Raw genomic sequence first — 23,457 nt, forward strand, 5'->3', positions numbered from 1 at the left:
CTCTCATGAAGTGTTTGATTAGATTTTGATTATGTTTGCATTAATGTCAGAGTTATTAGAGGGACAACAGAGTGCTGACTACCAAGCAGTTAGCAAGTTTGGTAGGCTACTAATGACCATCAGCAGCATCAGAGCTTGGAGAAGCCAAATTACCGTGACTAAATGGTATACCGTCACTCACTCTCCCTACCTCACTCAAAATGGATAGGGTGCATACTATGACCTCACTCACTCTGCCTACCCCACTCAAAATGGATAGGGCGTATACTATGTATAGGACCTAAAAGGGATTTGACATCTCCGACACACAAGCCATGACTAATAGCGTATGTGTGTGTAATATCAACCAGGCCAGTACAGGGCTTATAGTGAATAGAAGCACAGTGTGCCAGCTGTTAGTTGGCTGTGTTTAAAAATGATCTCCTTCAGACCCACAGATTTATTATTTCATTCCAGACATGAAAAAAGAGCTCTCAGAGAGATTGATTATGGCCAGATGAGCGCACAGGTCTAACTGATTAGACTGTCTCACACACACACACACGCACGCACGCAGGCACACACACACCCACACACAGAGAGAGAGAGCACATGAACAAGTACAACAGTATACTAATATGGTATAAATGTTTTTGCGGACTTTAGTAGTATTTCCTGTAGTATACTGTAGTATTTACAGTTAACTGTAGTATAAATCAAAGCAGTCACAACGCGTAATATTTTACCGCAAACACTGCAGCAGAACCGAACTCCTTGCTCCGCTACTCTTTCATCCGCGTGTGGCTACAATAAGTTGGGTTTTCACAGGAAGGCTGTGAAGCGCTAGGGAAGCTCTGGGGCACTGGGGAAGCTGTAGCTTATTGCATGATTGTGTTCATGAGTCTGTTATCAAATGTGTATGTTTGATACTTTTCATTAAATCCTGTTAGGCTACAAATATGGTATATACATTCCTTCATTTGGGCAGAATATTATAGCTAAGGCCTATATACATTTCTTGATATGGGCAGAATGTTGTACATAAATTCGTTCATATTATTCTATAAAGGCAGAAGGTTAAAAACAGCCAATATCTTGTTTCTCTGGGGAAACTAGATATTGGGCAAAAATAAAACAAATTTGTTTGTACTTTTTCGTGATATCCAATTGGTAGTTAGTCCCGTACGGACTCGGGAGAGATCCATGCGTCCAGCGAAACACGACCCCGCCAACCCACASTGCTTCATGACACACTGCTCGTTTAACCCGGAAGCCAGCCACACCAATGTGTTGGAGGAAACACCGTACAGCTGGCGACCGAAGTCAGAGTGCATGCACCTGGCCCGCCACAAGAGCGCAATGGGACAAGGATACCCTGGCCAGCCAAACCCTTCCCTAACCTGGACTACGCTGGGCCAATTGTGCGCCGCCTCATGTGTCTCCCGGTCGTGGCCGGTTGTGACACAGCCTGGGATCGAACCCAGGTCTGTAGTGATGCCTCTAGCACTGCGCCACTCGGGGGGCCTCAAAAAAACATTTTAAAACCTTCCATTAACACAACCATTCACTATAAAACCTTTATTTATCAACAAAAAAGTGTAACAAAATATAAAAATAAGTTAAAACATAATAAGCCTAAAACATTTACTTCAAATAACCAAAAAAATACCCCAAAATACATGACAATGCAGCACCATAAAAACAAGTTCAGGAACAAATCTTCCAAGAATGTGCTTAATATTCTGGTCTCATAAGGATTTTGGAGTAATTGAAAGAGTGTAAATTGTTGTGTCATGAAGAAGTGCCCAAGTAGACGAGGTGCTCATTTTTCTCAGATGGATTTTCACGTATTCACAACTGAAAATTGAAAGTGTAGGCAACGCTCTTCAGGTAAGACTCCAGCCATTCAGTCGTGATGTACTTCTGAACCAGTGACTTCAGATCCTCCTGTTGCTTACGGTAGAGGGGTCTTTGCCATGGCGGAGAAACGCCAGCAAGTTGCTGCTCCATTCTCATTTCGCCACTTTGCTGTAAGCATTTCAATTTCTCCATGAACTTCCAAATGGTGGGGTGGGTAGCGCCAAAATTGGCCAAACATTTTCGATGCCAGCCCTCCCCTCTGTTGTTAGTCTTTGSCAAGTCTTGCAGGACAGCATCGTAGCAGTTCCGTTATTCTGAAAATAGAAAAAGAGATAGAAGCAGATTAGCAACCATGCTGTCATCAATAACATGAATAATACATCCATTATTATGTTAAACAACACATACCTATGGGAAACATTGGCTTTCTTTGAATACGTCTGACCTTCTCCCCAACCCATGTTGCCTGAAAGGATGTCAGAAGCTCCTCCAGTTGATGTTCCGGGCGCTGAAAGAACCACGCATCCAACACAAATTGGAGAACACCACCTCAGTGAGCCGTATGCGACCTTGTCATTCAAAAGCATCATATTCGGTGCACTTCCAGAAGGACTTATTTGCTGTCCATCATTCCCATCTGTAGGTGTTGCCTTCATGCGCCAGGATKTTTTTTGAAGCACGGAGAGGATACATTTGGATTCCATTGCTTGTCAGGGACGTCACCAGGACCTTGGATGCGTGAGTGCCACTGGAAAGTTGGTGGACTATAATTTCCTCCTCATATTGTAGGTCTACAATCTGTGTATCCACTCTTTTCATTGGCCTATGTTATTGGTTGCATTTAAGACCAGGGTCGTTTGTTTTATTGATCTCAGTCTGTCAATGTCAGAGTATCTTGTCATTTTGGTCATGTGTGTGGTATTAAAAAAGATTATTGTAATGTCTCCAGTCATGTAAAATGATGTAGAGTTACAGGAAATTCTTTCTCAAACCCGCAAATAGGATGATTTGCAGGTCTCCCGCCAGCCCCTGGTCTTCAGGGCTGAGCACTTGGTTATGAAACTCTGGGGTGTCCCTAAAAGCTTTAGCAAGAGCAAGGTATTGTGTTTCATTTGAAAACAGCATAACATTTTGTGGTAATCAAATGTGCTTCAATATCTTTATATTGTTACCAGTATAGCCTAACCCTTTAATCATAGGCTATTGTTACTTTGTGTCTCTAAAATCACAATGTTAAAAAATCAATGCTAAAGTCAATAGATAATATTCTGCCCATATGAACACATTTATTTTAGGCCAAATAAAGAACAGCTATGCATGATTTAATGAAAAGAAGCAAACAGACACAACAGTGTTTCACATTCTTTAATAAAAGACTCATAAACAGATACAGGCAATAGGCTATACAGCTGGCTTCACAGTTTACCCGCCAAATAGCCCACCTACAAGGAAACTTAACAGATCTCGACAACGTTGAGTGTGCGAGGGGGTCTGTGCGCTTCCACAAAAAGTTTTGCTCGACAAAAAGACACGTAAGCAGTATAAATACGGTACTAAAAGAAAACGGTATTATATGCTATAGTAATTAATATAGTGTTTTTGCATAGTATAGTATACTGTAGTATTTACTGAAGTGTTTTTGCAGACAATACTGTAATATTTACTATAGTGTTTTTGTTTTATTATCTTTGACATAGAAGTGGAGGCTTTCTCCTTCAGGAAGCCTACTGGTGAAATACTAAAYGAGCAAATGTTCCATAACATGCAGGTAGGTAGGTAGGTCAGGGGTCTGAACAGAGAGAGCTTCTGCTCTTTTCTATAACCTGTAGGGAACACAATATATGGTCTAAACTTGGCATGTAGGTTTCTCACTTATGGGGCCACAAATTGTGATATGGGGGATGGGAATGGGTGGCGTATATGCAAAATAAATTTTGCATACATTTTTTAACACAGTAACTACATCTTTTTTTTCTACTGCAAAATCTGACGTCAAAGTATTTTCTGTATAAATAGACAGCAATTTCTGATACTCCAGGACACTGTATATTCTGATTAACTTGCTTGTTCTTGTGTCAGGAAATGAAATACCACATTAATCTGATAATATACCTGGCCATTACAACAGATCAAAGATGTTTGATCAAATTTCGTAGTTACTGAGTTTTGCCTTTGTAGGGCAGTATAGTCTTTAAAAAGTGTTGTGTTTTTGCAGACTGTAGTGTTTTTGCAAACATTACTGTAGTATTTACTATAGTTTTTTGGGGGGAGATAATACTGTAGTATTTACTATATTATTCTACAGTACACTACAACATTTTATCTTAAGTTCTACACATGATCGAGGTATACTACAGTATAGTATTCTACAGTATACTACAGTTTACTATACAATTCCACAATAAAGTACTGTAGCATTTTACCATAAACTGTAGTATTTTTTCATGAGCGAGAGAACCCTGGTTTTTGACCTCTTTACAAACAGCACTGAAACTCCACAGAATAGCCTTAGGATATTCAACACATGCAACCACAGCCACACACATGGAAAACACACACACGCACATAAACACTTTGTCTCCATTGACAGACTCAGGGAAGTAAAGGGGGTATTATAAATCAGTTGATCGGCCAGCCAGGGTCCCACTGAGGAGCATCTCCTCCCCTGAGTCTTAAGGGCTGATTGATTGATGGTCTATAGCCCCATTGACTACTGCTGCTGCTGAGGAGGAGACCCTATGAACCACATTCTCTTCTCTAAGACTAACGCCCACAGCCCACTGAGGTGTGTGTGACTCAGACCTTGTTTCTAAAATCCTGTGCCACTGCTCACCATGTGGTAGGTCATCAATGAACTCCAGAGCCTCCACTCTGTCCTAAACACACTCCTCAAGACCTCTGGGCAATGGCTAGAGGCCACTACTCACTGATCTAACCTTTTCCATTCACTTGTGGATGATGTATGATTCACACACGCAGGCTATCTACTTGAACGCCACAGAGAACAGCTCGATTCAGAGGAAGGTGGCAGACTATAAAAAGCACCCACTGTGTTCCCAACAGTAGAGAGGAGTGAGAGAATGTCCAGCCAATCCCAAAATGTGTTTGATGAGCATAATGCAACCACTTATGTCAGAACACATGTTTCAAACCAGTCATTAGCAATACTGACAATGTTAAAAAGGGAAGAGCCACACTGGTCCCGTGTGGCTCAGTTGGTAGAGCATGGCGCTTGCAACGCCAGGGTTGTGGGTTCATTTCCCACGGGGGGGACCAGGATGAATATGTATGAACTTTCCAATTTGTAAGTCGCTCTGGATAAGAGCGTCTGCTAAATGACTTAAATGTAAATGTAAGAAAAATATGCCCTGCACTAATTATTAATTAGCCTGTTTGTCTCTGCTGGTGATCAATAATGACAACACACACACATTGTGGGGTGCACACACACACCCAGTGGCACACACACACACACTCTGTGACACATACACTATTAATGAAACCAGATTACTGTCATCACAGATAGCACTCTAAGTAAAATTTCACCCGCTCTGGACTCTATCCAATTTCAGCTACACAAAACATGACATGTTGATAAAATATTTGTCAATATTTGCTTTGATTTCTCAAGCTTATGTATTGAATATTAAAGCTTTGCTCTCAGAGTCCACTCACAGCACTGCTTATTGATCAATGTCAGTGTTACCCCTAGGATTTTTTTCAGTGCGTGATAGTGGGTGTGGTAGTGGGAGTGGCCAGTGGTGCAGTTCTAGAGGCCCTCATTTGCCATGGTGCTGAGAACATGTTCCGTTTCAAAGCTACTTTCCTGCAATTATAAAAATGTTGCCAAATGATGCCTTGTTCTTAATGCTATCTGAGTAACTCAAACATTATAACAAACTCAACGGGGCCCATGCCATGACATTTTTTGAATTTCAGATTCTCCCTGACTGTCTAGTTAGTTCTCAAAGATGATCTTATTTAAAAAGATCTTGCTCCATTATCTTTTTCTACATATCTGGTTGTAGTCATTTAAGTTTACGCTGAAGACATTTTACCACCCTGAAAATTATTTTCCAAAATAAAATGATTAAAAAATGGTGCGCCACTGCTAAATGCATATAGGGGAAGCAATGAATGTGTTTTATTATACTTCACACACACACACACACACACACACACACACACACACACACACACACACACACACACACACACACACACAGACTGTAAGTGGTCTGATCAATGGATTTTGGGATGAAATAAAAGGAAGTAATGGAAGGGATCTAGTCAGACAGAGGGATGGAGGGAAGGAGGAAGAGACAGTGATGAAAAGATGCAGCGGGGGAGAAAGGTACTGTACTGGAGAATGAGAGAGATGGACAGTGAGATGAGAGAGGAGAAGAGGAAGGACCAGGGCAGGCAGGGTTGGTGGCTCAGGGAGGGTTCATTCACAAGCCAGTGTCCCCTCCTGATTCAGAAGTACAGTCCAGAGACCCACTCTCTCACTGGCACCACCGGCACTGTCAACTTAACACAAAGGCAAAGGGAGATGCAAAACATGTCCTGCATCCTCTATTGAACACAGGAAGCTTCAGTTCCCTTTATAATATGTCGTTACTCTGTAACTTTGTTAACTATATATTAAGAAAATATAGCAATGAATGGTTGAAGTTTAAGGGAAGCAAACTGACCAACTTCTGTGTATAATTACTTACTAGTATATTACCACGTAATAACAACAACAAAAAAACTTTACATTTGGCTACATAGTATCTGTGCAACTTCAAGTAAATTGTGACCATGTTTCTCATTTTCAACTCAGGAGGTTGGCCCTGGATTTAAAGCTCAGCTGGCTTCAGAAAGGTTGAGCCCCTTTGGAGATAATGCTCTGAGCAAACAGAAAGATAATCTTCTAGAGTCTAGGCTGAATATGATCCCAATGTAGTCTATTCCATATCAGTGTCACTCTCATACCTGTCCTTATCCAAACTTCCTTATGTCACTATTTCTATATGGACATTTTTGATTTTTATGTTGAACTAATTGTTGAAAAATGACCCGAAAGTACGCATTTCACTGTTGTTTACGAAGCATGTGACAAATACATTTTTGTTTTATGTTGATTTGATAGTGTGTCAGAGGGAGTTCTAAAATCCCATTAGAACACTATTCCAGAGAGGCAGGGAGTGCACCTGTACAACTATTGTGATTTCATTATCACTTCAGTGGTGTCAGTTATGTGTACATTTTCTGTCAGTTGAATGGTTTATTGTATTGTGTTAACCCATTTGAAGCCAAGTAAGTCAGGTTGGTTAACATGAACCAAGAAAGAAACAATGTAACGTCTGGAAATGTAACGTTACATTGCTAGCCTGTACATTGTCTCATTGTATTCAGGAGTCTGGGCCACCCGTTCAAAATGATCTTCGATAATTACAAAATAAACAATTAGGCCTATGAATTTATTTTTGTTTTTTTATCTATAGAATCGTCAGACTTTAAAAATTACAAAAAGTAGCATATCATTAGTTACTCAATCCAATCGCCTACCAATAGGCTATAGCCTATACCAATAGGTTATAGCCTAGGCAGCACCCATCATAAATAAGACATCAATCATGATAGATAGAGCATTGGATTTCGCTACAGGGAAATCCCAGAACCCCGTTTAGTGAACTAGCTGAAACATATTTAGGTGTTGTACAAATATTATTATTAATTAGTGGTATCTGTAAATTGCCTAACAAAAGAACACAACACAACATTAGACAAAACTATAACAGCATCATCGTTTATCGTTCGAGCGCTCTGGTGCACCTTACCTAAAAAGCGAGTCCACTTTCTATTCTCGTAGAAGGGCGACAAATGGCTCTTGCTAAAGCAGAATTTTCGGTAAAATGCGAATTTTTCTAAAAGTCGAGTTCCTTTAGTTACCAACACGGTTTTAGTGCGCGTTGGTGTGTATCCTCCGTTCCGTTATTGCAACCTCGAGCCAACCTCGTGCGGTTGAGCTAAAAAGCCTGTTCTCGAGCCATCTGGTATCCTGTCATTCGTTACCCAAATAAAAACAGCACTTCCTTGATGAACTCACTTCTCTGTCACTAGACAATCACGCGGGGGTTAGTCTATTCGGAGGTTCAAACTATTTCAAGAATGTAAAGCCAATTCGGAGGTTCAAATTATTTCAAGAATGTATCATTCACAACGTTCTTAATAAAAATGGAGGAAGATAGTTCCCGAAGAGCTTTCTTAAAAAATCTCTCTCAAATCGGCATTCCTTCCCTCACCACACGAGGATAGTATTCTGAATCAATCGCGCGCGCCGAAGCTACTCTATTGCGCTTGGTACTACGTCTACGTTCTCCAGTGTGACATGCAAACGACTTTGTCTGTAGCCTCTCCTTACATTTTTACTGAAATTTGAATTGAATAGCCCATACTTAGAAAATTGTGAGGGATGGATAGATCGTCACTTTTTATATGCTGCTGAAGCTGACAACTGATGGTATTTTCTATCTAGTTGCTTCTCTTCACTCCCCTTTCCACACGTGTATGTGTGTGTGTTGGTGTGTGCATACCTGAGCCATACCATGGTTAGTTACACTGATTTCACATGCAAAAATATCCCTCCAAGCAACATCAACATGAGGTGCTCAGCTGATTCCCCAATGAGCTRATTTTCCATGCCTCTCTGTCAACACGATCTCACACTGAAGTCGTTCAAATATGTACGAAAGGTATTTTAGAAGATCTTGTGCTTTTTTGTGCGTTTTTATGTGGCTTACTTAGGGTGAAAATACACACATGTTTGTGTGACTTAATTCAAATTTTTGTGCGACTTCATTCATAGGAAAATACTTTTTGTTGGGGGCAACCTTTCGAACAATATTTTTAAAGTTATTGGAGCAATGCATTTTGGGCAATGGTGTTCTACACTGCCTTTTTTGTGTCCCACATTTATTTTTACAAAAAACAAACGTGTTAACTACCCAACCTGGTTAATCAACCAGGTTGTCACCAAAATACTAATAATATAATAGTACCCTTACATTTTTATTTTATTAATGCCAATGCTGTTTTCTATGCTTGTTTTCGCTTAATACTTTGGGATACTGGTGCTATGTCGGTTTTTAGGAGGGTTGCCAGTTTGGAGAAAAAAGCTGTGTGGTATCTATGAAAGCATTGGGCGATACATTTTCACGACGGGAAATTAATAAATAAATGTGGGGAAACAGAAGACCTGCAAAAAAATCTGTTTGGTTTAAATTCCCCTGGTGTAACTGCATGGTATTTGCAACTATACCGAGTCTGGACTATGATCAATTAAGCCATATCAATGRAGTTCAACAGGTTCATGTAAAACAATGAATTATGTTGACTTACACTTATGGCACTTCCAATGCCGTTTCATGATGATTATTACGGTCGTGTCAATAATTGTATATACTTAGGCTATATGCCAGCATTGTAGGCCTACTGATTCTGCCCAGAGGCCTACTATGCTTTCATGGCAATGGCTGTTGGAGCTCACTTTGCCACGTATGAGCCCTGGTTAGAGTCCCTGTTGCAGCTTTCACTTTCTTCCGCTACACTGGTGGCAGCATTGGGATCATGTCCAGCTCACTTCTAGTTATGTGTTCGTCTAGCATTTTGTTTTTCAACACTACTGTAGGCTCCACAAAATATGAAATGCATTGTAAAGAAAATTGTGTAGGCCTACTGTTGCCTACACAAAAAAGGGCCTTTCCTTTCTGAAAACACGCATAGAAAACAGTATTGGCATTAATTAAAAAAATAACAATGTAAGGCTACTATTATATCATAATTATTTTGGTGACAACCTGGTTGATTAACAATATTGGGTTGTTAACACGTTCGTTTTTTTATGTAGATACATGTGGGACACAAAAAAAGTCAGTGTAGGATACCGTTGCCCATCATGCACTGCTCTAATAACTTTCAAAAGATTGTTCCAAAGTTTGCCCCCCAAAAATGTATTTTTGCTATGAATGAAGTTGCACAAAAATTTGAATTTTAAGTCGCACAAAATGTATGTCTTTCTACACGAATAAAGCCACGCAAAAATGCAGAGAATCTGCTGAAATACTTTTTGTGCCCTCTGTTCCATGCCAGCCAACCTCAGGCACATTCTCACAGGGTGTAAAACAAGCCTCACCCAAGGACGCTACACTTGGCGTCACAACCAAGTCCTTAAAAACCTTGCGTCCGCCCTGGAGGACAAGCGAGCTGCCACCAACTCCCTACCACCCCCAGCAGCATCACACCCCTTACGGACGACCTTTGTCCGCGAAGGGGCTAAACCACCGAAGAGCGGCTCTACACCATTAGAGCGAGACCAGCTGCGCTTGGCCCGCGACTGGAAAATGCTAGCTGACATTGGCCYGCAACTTGTGTTTCCTCCGGAGATCGCAACCACCACCCTAAGACCTGACATYGTGCTCTGGTCCCGTTCGCTCAAGAAGGTCTTCATCATTCAGCTCACAGTACCCTGGGAGGACTCAGTAGATGAGGCTTATGAGCGAAAACATCTGCGCTATGCCGATCTAGCTGCCGAAACACGGCATCATGGCTGGAACACAGAAGTCTGACCAGTGGAGGTGGGCTGCAGAGGTTTTGTGGCAACATCTACAACCAGACTGCTTAGAGACCTGGGAATTAAGGGCCAGAGCCAGCGTTCGGCAATCAAAGCTGTATCAGAGGCGGCAGAAGGCAGCAGTCAATGGATCTGGATGAAGAGGAAAGACCCCAGCTGGGCCCCGAAGTGAGAGGGCCAGGAGGTATGCGGTCAACAATGCTTGACTCAGGGAGGAGGACGCCCCTGCCATGCATAGTCCCATGGGATGTTGGCTATCAACAACAAGGCAACTCCTATGACTAATTGGGAATGGGACGCAAGCGTAGGATTGATCACCCTGTCGCTGGCCGCCTTTGGGGAGGGTGTATAGTGTGAAAGGCCGAAACACTCTAGAAACCAAAGGTACACTACTGACGATGCGCTCCCCAAATTTCACCAGGCTCACTGTTCATGAACTCTTGGAAGTGCTTGCACAAAGGATAGTAACATCTCATCCTGTGTTCTTGGAATCTGTACATATTTGCACAAATTGAGTGTGAGATTGTGTTGTCTCCGCACACAGAGGACTGCACTTGGGGTCTAACTAAAAACACCCACAGCAGTAAGCTATGGTGCATCGGTTGCATAATCAACATCATGTTTTAGTCTAGCTGTTTTTGCTTAGAGTCTTTGCCTAAGGATGAGTTGACTGGTAAACATCATGTCAGGGCAACTTGGTATCTCTTTTGATCAATCATTAGCTTGAGGCTTTAGCCTTAGTCCAAGCATGATGGTGAAGAGCAAATGCAAATATAGAATATTGCATGTTACAGTGTATAATGCATTAGCCTGGTCCATACTGTATACTGTATGTTCTGCCTGTAGCCAAATCTTCTAGTCACGTCATACATGTATGAAGCAGCTATAAATAAGGGACTTTATAGGATCTACAGGATCTGTATAAAACAGAAAATGTCAAATCACTGTAATTTACATTTCTGGGAAACTTCATAAATCCATATGGATTTTGAAGATCGATTTAGTAAATATCTTTTCAGTACATTAATACAGAAAGAGATAAATAGTCCTAGCATATTGATGTTGTTTTTTCACAGCTGAATATGTTGTTAAGTATTGGAAGTGTGTCGTCACACACACACATTATTTTTGTGTGCCAGAGATGACTGAGCAGAACCGATCCACCCCAGAGACTGACGGCTRACTCTGAAATGACAGATGACAGCCTTGTGACAAGACAGAGACAGCCAGACCACTGTGACTTAGCCGGATAGAGGGCCTCTGTTTGTTTGTGTGTTTGTGCGTGTGCGTGTGTGTGCGTGTGTGTCAGGCCCGACTCCAGGATGACATGCCTGAGGGAGCATTTTAAATCCATGGGGGAGAACAACTACTATTACTTAGAGCCCTAATAACACAAGGTAATGTAGATTGGTCCTATTACTGTTCAAATGTACACAAATATATCTGAAATGTAGCCGTACACATCAACAACCGTTGCTTTATATAATAACACAAGAAAGATATACCTCCACTATGACATTTGTATCCAAAGGTTTCATAGCTTAAACTTAAACTAAACTTAAACTTCAATAATTAGAAATATAGGCTACATTTCTGTCGAATTTGTCACACTACTCAATGACCGTAACCAAGCCGCTACTTCTCCAGGTGCGCAATATTTTCTGTGAGGGACTGGGAGAGTTTCAGAAAAGCAAACTAGGCCTCCAGAGTTGTGCAGTGGTCTAAGGCACTGCATCGCAGTGCTAGCTGTGCCACTAGAGATCCTGGTTCGAGTCCAGGCTWTGTCGCAGCCAGCCACAACCGGGAGACCCATGGGGAGGTGCACTATTTGACCAGCGTCATCCGGGTTAGGGGAGGGTTTGGCCAGCAGGGATGTCCTTGTCCCATCGCATTGGTTGGGTCATGTTTCGGAGGACGCATGGCTCTCGACCTTCGCCTCCCGAGTCCGTACCGGAGTTGCAGTGATGAGGCAAGACAGTACTACCAATTGGATACCATGAAATTGGGGAGAAAAAATAATAATACAATAAATAAATAAATATATAAATCAAACTGAGTGCATATTCTAAAGTCATAGGTGATGTGACATTTCCTACATGACAGTAGCCAATTAGAATCTGTTGCGAATAAGATTGAATGCCCATTCAAAGAATAACATTCTTAGCATCCCCTCAGAGCACAATCAATAGGCTACATTTGTCATTGTCCCTATACCCATTAAATAGGCTGCATTGGTTATTGTCCCTATACCCGTAAAATAACGCAAAGCTGTATATCTATCAACAGCAAATAGACCTGCAAAAGCAAGCAATGACATTAAGAAGCACAGATGCATCTAATAACCTGAACAAACATTTTAATGCAACATGCAACAGTTTCAAAGATTTTACTGAGTTAGTTCATAAAAGGAAATCAGTCAATGTTACGGGTGTGTACGGGAGGCGAAGTCAGGTGCAGGAGAGCAGAGTAGAGTTAACAGGCACACTTTTATTCCGGTCAATAAATAAGCACAAAATGACATCAAAGTGCCCAAAACACGGAACATGTACAAAAGTCTKMCGCGTGAACATGTCCACATAACAATAAACAATTACACACAAAGACATGGAGGTGAACAGAGGCCCTAATATATGCAATGTGATTAGATAATGAAAACCAGGTGTGTATGGAAACAAGACAAAACAAATAGACATGTGAAAAATGGAGCGACAATGGCTAGAAAGCCGGTGACTTCGATCGCCGAACACCGCCCGAACAAGGAAAGGAGCCGACTTCGGTGGAAGTCGTGACAGTCAATTGAAATAAATTCATTAGGCCCCAATCTATGGATTTCACGACTGGCAATACAGATATGGATCAGTTGGTCATAGAGAAATAAATAATAAAGTAGGGGCGTGGATCAGAAAACCAGTCAGTATCTGGTTTGACCACCATTTGCACCATTTGCCTCATGAAGCGGGACATATCTCCTTCGCATAGAGTTGATCAGGCTGTTGATTGTGGCCTGTGGAATGTTGTACCACTCCTCTTCAATGGCTGTGCAAAGTTGCTGGATATTGGCGGGACCTGGAAAACAATGTTGTACATGTCGATCCGGAGCATCCCAAACAAGCTCAATGGGTGACATGTCTGGTGAGTATGCAGGTCATGGAACAACGGGGACATTTTCAGCTTCCAGGAATTGTGTACAGATCCTTGCAACATGGGGCCATGCATTATTGTACTGAACATGAGGTGATTACAGCGGATGAATGGGCCGACAATGTGCCTCAGGATCTCACCACGGTATCTCTGTGCATTCAAATTACAATCGATAAAATGCAATCGTTGTCCGTAGCTTATGCCTGTTCATACCATTACCCCACCGCCACCATGGGGCACCCTGGTCACAACGTTGATGTCAGCAAACCGCTAGCCCATGCAACGCCATAAACGTGGTCTGGGATGTGAGGTCGGATGGATGTACTGCCAAATTCTTTAAAATGACGTTGGAGGCGGCTTATGGTAGAGAAATAAACATTACATTATCTGGCAACACATTTACATTTACATTTAAGTCATTTAGCAGACGCTCTTATCCAGAGCGACTTACAAGTTGGTGCATTCACCTTATGATGTCCAGTGGAACAACCACTTTACAATAGTGCATCTAACTCTAAGGGGGAAGGGGGGGGGGGATTAGAAGGATTACTTTATCCTATCCTAGGTATTCCTTAAAAACACCTCTGGTGGACATTCCTGCTGTCAGCATGCCAATTGCATACTCCCTCAAAACCTGATACATCTGTGGCATTGTGTTGTGTGACAAAACTGCACATTTTAGAGTGGCCTTTTATTGTCCCCAGCACAAGGTGCACCTGTGTAATGACCATGCTGTGTTGTCAGCTTCTTGATATTCCACACCTGTCAGGTGGATGGATTATCTTGGCAAAGGAGAAATGCTCACTAATAGGGATGTAAACAAAATAGCGCACAAAATTTGAGAGAAATGTAACATTTCTGGGATGTTCATGAAACATGGGACCAACACTTACATGTTGCATTTATATTTTTGTTCAGTGTAGATGCATGGAAGTAAAAAGCAAAGGCCTAAACTATACATTACATTCAAAAATCTGCCAAACAACCAGTAGGCTTACATGAGGGAAAACCAATMAATTCATCATTCTGGCATGGCGGCAAGTTCCATAAAGGTTGTAGCTTACCATGTAGACGAGTTGCAGCCTCCTCCATGCTGTGTTGAGCCTCATGAGAAGTTTCTGATTCCATACTCCTTCCTGGTGAAATGTACTTGTCAGGTCCCGCTCAAATGTCAGCTGGAGAAGCTTTTCGTTGATGTAACGTGTTCACTGAATACGTTCTTCAGAGTGGCGAAGGAATTTTCACACATTGCTGCAGATGTCTCAAATGTTAATCCAAATCCATGCTTCAGTGCCAACAGCACAGTCAGCATTGCAGACAATGACCCGCTGTATCTTTGAAGAACACTGAGTAGGGTCCATTTCTTGTTGCTGGCTGTGGTTGTGATTTCACTTTGCAAGAATCCATTACCTCTGCTTCCGCTGGTTCAGTTTTGGTTTGATCCAACTGGTCATCAGGTGCTAGTGGCTCGCTGAGCTCGGCATCGCACTCAAAATGGTGGTCCTCCATTTTTTTGGTTTTGGCAGTGCCTAGTCATTTTCGGATATCCGTGCTGATTAGCCAGCTATAATTTTTTAGCTCGCCGCTATCAAAACATAACGAAGCCAGTAGCTACTAGCTAGCCTATTATTAGCTGTAGCTGTCTTGAAAAGTGAGCAACATTTTTACCCTCTCTGTGAGGAAAAAAAACAGTCAATTTCAACCTGCCCTGGGTGGATCCAATGAGCTTCCTAAACAAGGTAATGAAGGTGGTACCTTATGACATTCCAATAAGAATGCATTTTTGGATTTGACTAAATATGACATTATTACATCCACCCTCCCTCCCCCTCCTCAGATCATGAGCGCACACCCAGCATAGCACTGTACCAGTCTGTGCAACTGGCAGTGAGTGTGTGAGGTGAAATCACTTTTTAGGACACAAGCTCAAGTACATAGTGTTAATATTATGAAAATATGAAAAATCATAGATTATTTTTTTCCTATTCAGCAAAAGTGGGAGAATAGGGCTTGAAATGATTGAAATGTTTTCTAAATATAGCAGCAATCAAATTGTAAATGACTTACTATAAGATTTCACCTTCCTTATAACTGTAAAAATAAATATGATCACACTTAGTGACAGTACAAAATTGGCACCATTTCATAGAACTGACAACAGAGAATGTTCTGCCCTGCATCCTCTCAGCAATGCAGAGACACTTTAAGCACAAAGTGATTTTGTCCTTCTTTGATCAAGAGAAAGTCATTTAGTATTTTTTTTCACGTTGAGAGCTCGTTACCTCGAGTGCGTTCTCCCCAATTAAAGTGCCACCAACCTCCTGTGGTGTGGGTGTATGTAGTGTGTGGGTATGTGTGCGTTGGAGTGTCAGTGAAAGTATGTGTGAGTGTGCGGGTAGAGTCTAGTGTGTGTAATAGAGTCAGCACAGAGTTAGTGCAAAAAAGGGTCAATTTAGGTCCGGGTAGACATTTGATTAGCTATTTAGCAGTCTTGCTTAGCAGTCTTATGGCTTGGGAGTAGAAGCTGCTCAGGGTCCTGTTGGTTCCAGACTTGGTGCACTGGTACCACTTGCCATGCGGTAGCAGAGAGAACAGTCTATGGCTTGGGTAGCTGGAGTATTTGACAACCACCTGGTAAAGAGGTCCTGAATGGAAGGGAGCTTGGCCCCAGTGATGTACTTGGCCGTACTCACCACCCTCTGTAGTGCCTTGCGGTCAGGTGCCTTGCTGTTGCCGTACCAAGCAGTGATGAAGCCAGTCAAGATGCTTTCAATGGTGCAGCTGTAGAAGTTTTTGAGGATGGGGGCCCATGCCAAATCTTTTCAGACTCCTGAAGGTGAAGAGACGCTGTCGTGCCCTCTTCACAACTGTGTGGGTGAGTGTGGACCATGTTAAAACTTCTCTAGGGTAGGGGGCAGCATTCGGAATTATGGATGAAAAGCGTGCCCAAATTAAACTGCCTGCTACTCAGCCATAAAAGCTAGAATATGCATATAATTAGTAGATTTGGATAGAAAACACTCTGAAGTTTCTAAAACTGTTTGAATGATGTCTGTGAGTATAACATAACTCATATGGCAGGCAAAAACCAGAGAAAAAATCAAACCAGGAAGTGGGAAATCTCAGGTTTGTAGTTTTTCAAGTCATTGCCTATCGAATATATAGTGTCTATGGGGTCCTATTGCACTTCCTAAGGCTTCCACTAGATGTCAACAGTCTTTAGAACCTTGTTTGATTCTTCTACTGTGAAGGAGGGGGGAATGAGAGCTGAATGAGTCAGAGGTCTGCCAGAGTGGCATAAGCTGATCATGCGCGTGTGAGAGTTAGCTTGCGTTCCATTGCATTTCTACAGACAAAGGAATTCTCCGGTTGGAACATTATTGAACATTTATGATAAAAACATCCTCAAGATTGATTCTATACTTCGTTTGACATGTTTCTACGAACTGTAATATGACTTTTCGTCTGAACTTTCGCCTGGACTTGCCCGCGCCTCGTGAGTTTGGATTGTGTACTAAACGCGCAAACAAAAAGGAGGTATTTGGACATAAATGATGGACTTTATCGAATAAATCAAACATTTATTGCGGAACTGGGATTCCTGGGAGTGCATTCTGATGAAGATCGTCAAAGGTAAGTGAATATTTATAATGCTATTTCTGACTTCTGTTGACTCCACAACATGGCGGATATCTGTATGGCTTGTTTTTGTGTCAGAGCGCTGTACTCAGATTGTTGCATGGTGTGCTTTTTCCGTAAAGTTTTTTTGAAATCTGACACAGCGGTTGCATTAAGGAGAAGGGGATCTAAAATTCCATGCATAACAGTTGTATCTTTTAGCAATGTTTATTATGAGTATTTCTGTAAATTGATGTGGCTCACTGCAAAATCACCGGATGTTTTGGAACTACTGAACATAACGGACACTGTGGCTGGATTTACAACAAGTGTATCTTTAAAATGGTGTAAAATACTTGTATGTTTGAGGAATATTAATTATGGGATTTCTGTTGTTTTGAATTTGGCGCCCTGCAGTTCCACTGGCTGTTGACAAGGACGCTTGTGTCCACATAGTGATGTGGACATCAAGGAACTTGAAGCTCTCGACACYCTCCACTACAGCCCCATCGATGTAGTGCTCGCCCCACCATTTCTTGTAGTTTTCGATCAGCTCATTCATCTTGCTCACATAGAGGGATAGGTTGTTGTCTTGGCACCACATTGCCAGGTCTCTGACCTCCTCACTATAGGCTGCCTCATCGTCGTCAGTAATCAGTCCTACCACCGTTGTGGCGTCAGAAAACTTGATGATGTGTTGGAGTAGTGCGCAGCCATGCAGTCGTGGGTGAACAGGGAGTACTGGAGGGGACTGAGCACACACCCCTGAGGGGCCCCGTGTTGAGGGTCTGTTTGACGGATGTGTTTTTGCCTTCCCTCACCACCTGGGGGCGGCCCGTCAGAAAGTACAGGATCCAGTTGAAGAGGGAGGTGTTCAGTCCCAGGGTCCCTAGCTTAGTGATGTGCTCAGAGGGAACTATGGTGTTGAAAGCTGAGCTGTAGTCAATGAACAGCATTCTCACATAGGTGTTCCTCTTGCCCAGGTGGGATAGGGCAGTGTGGAGTGCAATAGAGATTGCATCCTCTGTGGATCTGTTGGGGTGGTATGCGAATTGGAGTGGGGCCAGGGTGTCTGCGATGATGGTGTTGATGTGTGCCATAACCAGGCTTTCAAAGCATTTCATGGCTACTGATGTGAGTCCTATGGGGCGATAGTCATTCAGACAGGTTACCTTGGCATTCTTGTGCACAGGGACTATGGTGGTCTGCTCGAAAATTGTAGGTATTYCAGACTGGGTCAGGGAGAGGTTGAAAATATCAGTGAAGACACTTTCTCTGAGTATTCTTTCTGGTAATCTGTCCGGCACTGCAGCCTTGTGAATGTTAACTTGTTTAAAGGGCTTATATCGGCTATGGAGAGCGTGATCATAGCATTTTGTGGAACAGCTGGTGCTCTCATGCATGGTTCAGTGTTGCTTGCTTGGTTGGGATATGTACGTACGGACACTGTGGGCATGACATCGTCGATGCACTTATTAAGGAAGCCGGTGACTGATATGGTAATATCCTTAATGCCATCAAATTAATCCTGGAACATATTCCAGTCTGTACTAATGAAACAGTCCTGTAGCTTTGCATCCACTCCATCGGACCACTTCCGTATTGAGCGCGTCACTGGTACTGACTGTTTGAGTTTTTGCCTATGGTTATGGTCAGATTATGGTCAGATTTGCCAAATGGAGGGCGAGGGGAGAGCTTTGTATGCATTTCTGTGTGTGGAGCCTCTAATTGCACAGGTGGTACAGCCCTTAGCCGTGGTATATTGGCCATATACCACACCCCCTCGGGCCTTATTGCTTAATTATACTACAGCATTGTTGAATACTCGTTTCTGATTGGTAATGAACAATGTCCTGACGAGAAGGTAAAAATAATTATATGCAGGGCAAAATCGTGCATCATCAGCTCATTGTTATGGATGTATCCAAATGAATGTCACTAGAAAAAAAGCTTAAACAAACGCAAATGCAACTACTTTGTTGTTATTCTGGCTGCAAAGGTTGACGTGACTGTGTTAGCAATTGTTGGCTAGCGAGTAACAAGGGAAAAGAATGGCAACGGAATAAAAATAACAAATGACTTGGTCGCTTCCATATACACTGAACAAAAAAAAAACACAACATGTAAAGTGTTGGTACCATGTTTCATGAGCTGAAATAAAATAACCCAGAAATGTTCCATGAGCACAAAAAGCTTATTTCTCTCAAATGAAATGTTAGTGAGCATTTCTCCTTTGCCAAGATAATCCATCCACCTGACAGGTGTGGCATATCAAGAAGCTCATTAAACTGTGCACACAGGTGCACCTTGTGCTGGGGAAAATAAAAGGCCACTCTAAAATGTGCAGTTTTGTCACACAACACAATGTTACAGATTTTGAGGAAGCATGTAATAGACATGCTGACTGCATGAATGTCCACCAGAGCTGTTGCCAGAGAATTTAATGTTTATTTCTCTACCATAAGCCGCCTCCAACGTTGTTTTAGASAATTTGGCAGTACCTCACAACTGCAGACAATGTGTGGGCTAGGGGTTTGCTGATATCAACGTTGTGAACAGAGTGCCCCATGGTGGTGGTGAGGTTATGGAATAGACAACGAACACAATTGCATTTCATAGATGGAAATTTGAATGCACAGAGATACCGTGACGAGATCCTGAGGCCCATTGTCGTGCCATTCCTCCGTCACCTATCTCCTCATGTCACCCATTGAGCATATTTGGCATGCTCTGGATTTACGTGTACAACAGAGTTCCCGCCAATATTCAGCAACTTCGCTCAGCCCTTGAAGAGGAGTGGGACAACATTCCACAGGCCACAATCAACAGCCTATCAGCTATGTGAAGGAGATGCATGAGGCAAATGATGGTCACACCAGATACTGACTTCAGATCCACATCGCTAACTTTCTTTTAAGTATCTGTGACCAACATATGCATATCTGTATTCCCAGTCATGAGAAATCCATAGATTAGTCCTAATGAATTGATTTCAATTGACTGATTTCATTTTATGAACTGTATATCTGTAAAAKCTTTGAAATTGTTGCATGTTGCATTTATATTTTTGTTCAGTATATACAGTACTAGTCAAAAGTTTGGACACACCTACTCATTCAAGAGTTTTTCTACATTTTTTCTATTTTCTACATTGTAGAATAATCTATGAAATAACTATGAAATAACACATATGGAATCATGTAGTCAGCAAATCAAAATATATTTTATATTTGAGATTCTTCAAAATCAAATCAAATCAAATTTGACTTGTCACATACACATGGTTAGCAGATGTTAATGCGAGTGTAGCGAAATGCTTGTGCTTCTAGTTCCGACAATGCAGTAATAACCAACGAGTAATCTAACCTAACAATTCCACAACTACTACCTTATACACACAAGTGTAAAGGGATAAAGAATATGTACATAAAGATATATGAATGAGTGATGGTACTGAACGGCATAGGCAAGATGCAGTAGATGGTATCGAGTACAGTATATACATATGAGATGAGTAATGTAGGGTATATAAACATAAAAGTGCATAGTTTAAAGTGGCTAGTGATACATGTATTACATAAAGATGGCAAGATGCAGTAGATGATATAGAGTACAGTAATGTAACGGCTGTCCTCGCTGACAGACGGAGAGGACCAAAACGCAGAGTGGTTAGTGTTCATTATTTAATGAAAGTCAACAAAACACTTCAAAATACAAAACAACCAACAAACGTGACAAAACCGAAACAGTCGTTAAAACGTTTTAATGTTTTACTCACGTCGGCTGCAGTGAAGGAGAGTCCGCAGGTTTTGGTAGCGGGCCGTGTCAGTGGCACTGTATTGTCCTCAAACCGAGCAAAGAAGTTATTTAGTCTGTCTGGGAGCAAGACATCCTGGTCCGCGACGGGGCTGGTTTTCTTTTTGTAATCCGTGATTGACTGTAGACCCTGCCACATACCTCTTGTGTCTGAGCCGTTGAATTGCYACTCTACTTTGTCTCTATACTGACGCTTAGCTTGTTTGATTGCCTTGCGGGGGGAATAGCTACACTGTTTGTATTCGGTCATGTTTCCGGTCAACTTGCCCTGGTTAAAAGCAATGGTTCGCGCTTTCAGTTTCGCGCGAATGCTGCCATCAATCCACGGTTTCTGGTTTGGGAATGTTTTAATAGTTGTTGTGGGTACGACATCGCTGATGCACTTTCTAATGAACTCGCTCACCGAATCAGCGTATTCGTCAATGTTGTTGTTGGACGCAATGCGGAACATATCCCAATCCACATGATCCAAGCAGTCTTGAAGCGTGGAATCAGATTGGTCGGACCAGCGTTGAACAGACCTGAGCGCGGGATGTTGTTATGATCACATCACGTCTCGTTAATCATAAGGCATACCCCCCCGCCCCTCTTCAAAGTTGCCACCCTTTACCTTCACAACAGCGTTGCACACTCTTGGCTTGTTTTAACAATAGCGATATTATGGAGATTATTTCGTTTTCAAATAACCAAAAGAGAGAGGTTGTAATCTGAATAAAGGGACAAAGGCCATTCTTGAACATGGGGTGAGACATTCTTGCTACATTGCTAGAGAACCAGTTCGGAGAGGTCTAATACTTTCATATTTAATCATATGTGCCTTCCAAATTCAGATTCATTATAAAATTACGCCCTTTTAATTTTGTCCGGCTTACCATTCCATAAAATTTTATATTTTTTGCTCATGTAATTGAAAAAACAGTCGCTAGGTGTAGGCAAGACCATAACCAAATAGTGATTTTTACACAAATAGACATGGTAGCAAGATCTTATCTATTTTTACTAACTTTCTATTAAAATGTATTGGAGTGAGATATTAATTTAAGGTTCGGCATAAGGTTAGCAGTGGGGTTAAGATTAGGGTTAAGATTAGGGTTAGGTTTAAAATGGTATGACTTTGTGGCTATGCCAGCTAGTGACTACCCTGCAGAACTGCCTCCAGTAGTCTTCCAAATAAATGCCAACCTGCTGTTGATCCTTCTTCACATGATGCCCTGTGGTGTGTGTTTAATATTATGTGTATTTCGGGGCGAGGGATGGGGGGGGCTAAGACACACAGAGGGAGGGGAGGGGGGGTTCAGGGGATTTACTGCTTAAGAAACATGCTTGTGATTAAGAAGCAGAGCCATCTGGTAGTCTGTGACACATACACACAGACACACACACACAAACACAGAGAAAGACCCCCCCACACAAACACACAGAGCCTCACCTGAGTGGCTCTCTCCTGTTCAACCCCATCCACCACAATACCACATGCTAATGAGGGAGGTTCTCTGAAGTCTAAATATTTTATTTGAAATTTTCCACACGGACAAAATCAACAATAACACGGAGCAATCCCGAAAATACATACATATGAAAAAACAAGAAGACAGAGACAGATACACAGTCCCCTCTCCGATTTCATTGTGAGGGACAAAAAACTAAAAAACAAAACAGCGATGTCCATGTCTTCCAAGAATAAAACAAGTTGAATATGTGAATTAGAAAATAATGTCATTCTACTTTATTGACAATTGTTCTTCCATGATAAATATTTATATCCATTTCCCACCCCTCTCCCTAATCTCCTTCTCACCCCCAAAAATATTATAAGTATTACATTTCAATGGTACAAACAGCAACACCCAGATTCTTGGTGGGTTATGGGTTGGCAATCCCCTTCAACAGTATATTCGCATACTCATCCTCTATAAACCAAACTACAGGGCTCCAGATATGCAAAAGCTTGTCAAGTTTACCCTGGAGGACATTAGTCAGTGTTTACAGAAGAAACAACCACGCCAGGTTTCTGAGCCACAAGGAATTGTTTGGATTCGTGTCATCTATCCATGGTTGAATAATTGTTATTCTAGCAGTGCACCACATAAGAGCTAAGATTTGTTTAGGACATTACAGTGAAGGGTTAGCCGAGTGTAGACCCATAACACATTTGAGAGGCTGTTACCAACTGGAGAGCCCAAAATATTTGAGATGTCTCTTTCCACCTCTTTCCAGAAATCTTGGAGCAGTATGTCACAAGTATGTCATAAGATATACATACTAAGTACTTTTACGCTGCTTACATTTGTGACATTCCCCAGAACATGCAGGGTCATAGTTACTTCTGACAACAGGTGTAGTTTGTACTTCTGTATCATTTTATAGTTCTATAGGAACAACACATTTTATTTGCTTTGGTAAGAATCCCATTCTCAATTATCGAT

General features: G+C 41.8%; 1 protein-coding gene across 1 annotated transcript in view; it reads right to left on the reverse strand.

Annotated features, from left to right (window-relative positions):
- pde4ba (phosphodiesterase 4B, cAMP-specific a) overlaps nt 1-8,028 on the reverse strand; it is a 316,345-nt gene extending 308,317 nt beyond the window's left edge. The window contains exon 1 of the mRNA XM_024004404.3: nt 7,665-8,028. The gene's annotated coding sequence lies outside the window, so the exon portion shown is untranslated. The remainder of the gene's footprint in view (nt 1-7,664) is intronic.
- Between the last annotated feature and the right edge of the window lie 15,429 nt (nt 8,029-23,457).

Source organism: Salvelinus sp. IW2-2015, linkage group LG16, assembly GCF_002910315.2.
Source record: "Salvelinus sp. IW2-2015 linkage group LG16, ASM291031v2, whole genome shotgun sequence".
In the NCBI taxonomy this organism is placed as follows: Eukaryota; Metazoa; Chordata; class Actinopteri; order Salmoniformes; family Salmonidae; genus Salvelinus; species Salvelinus sp. IW2-2015.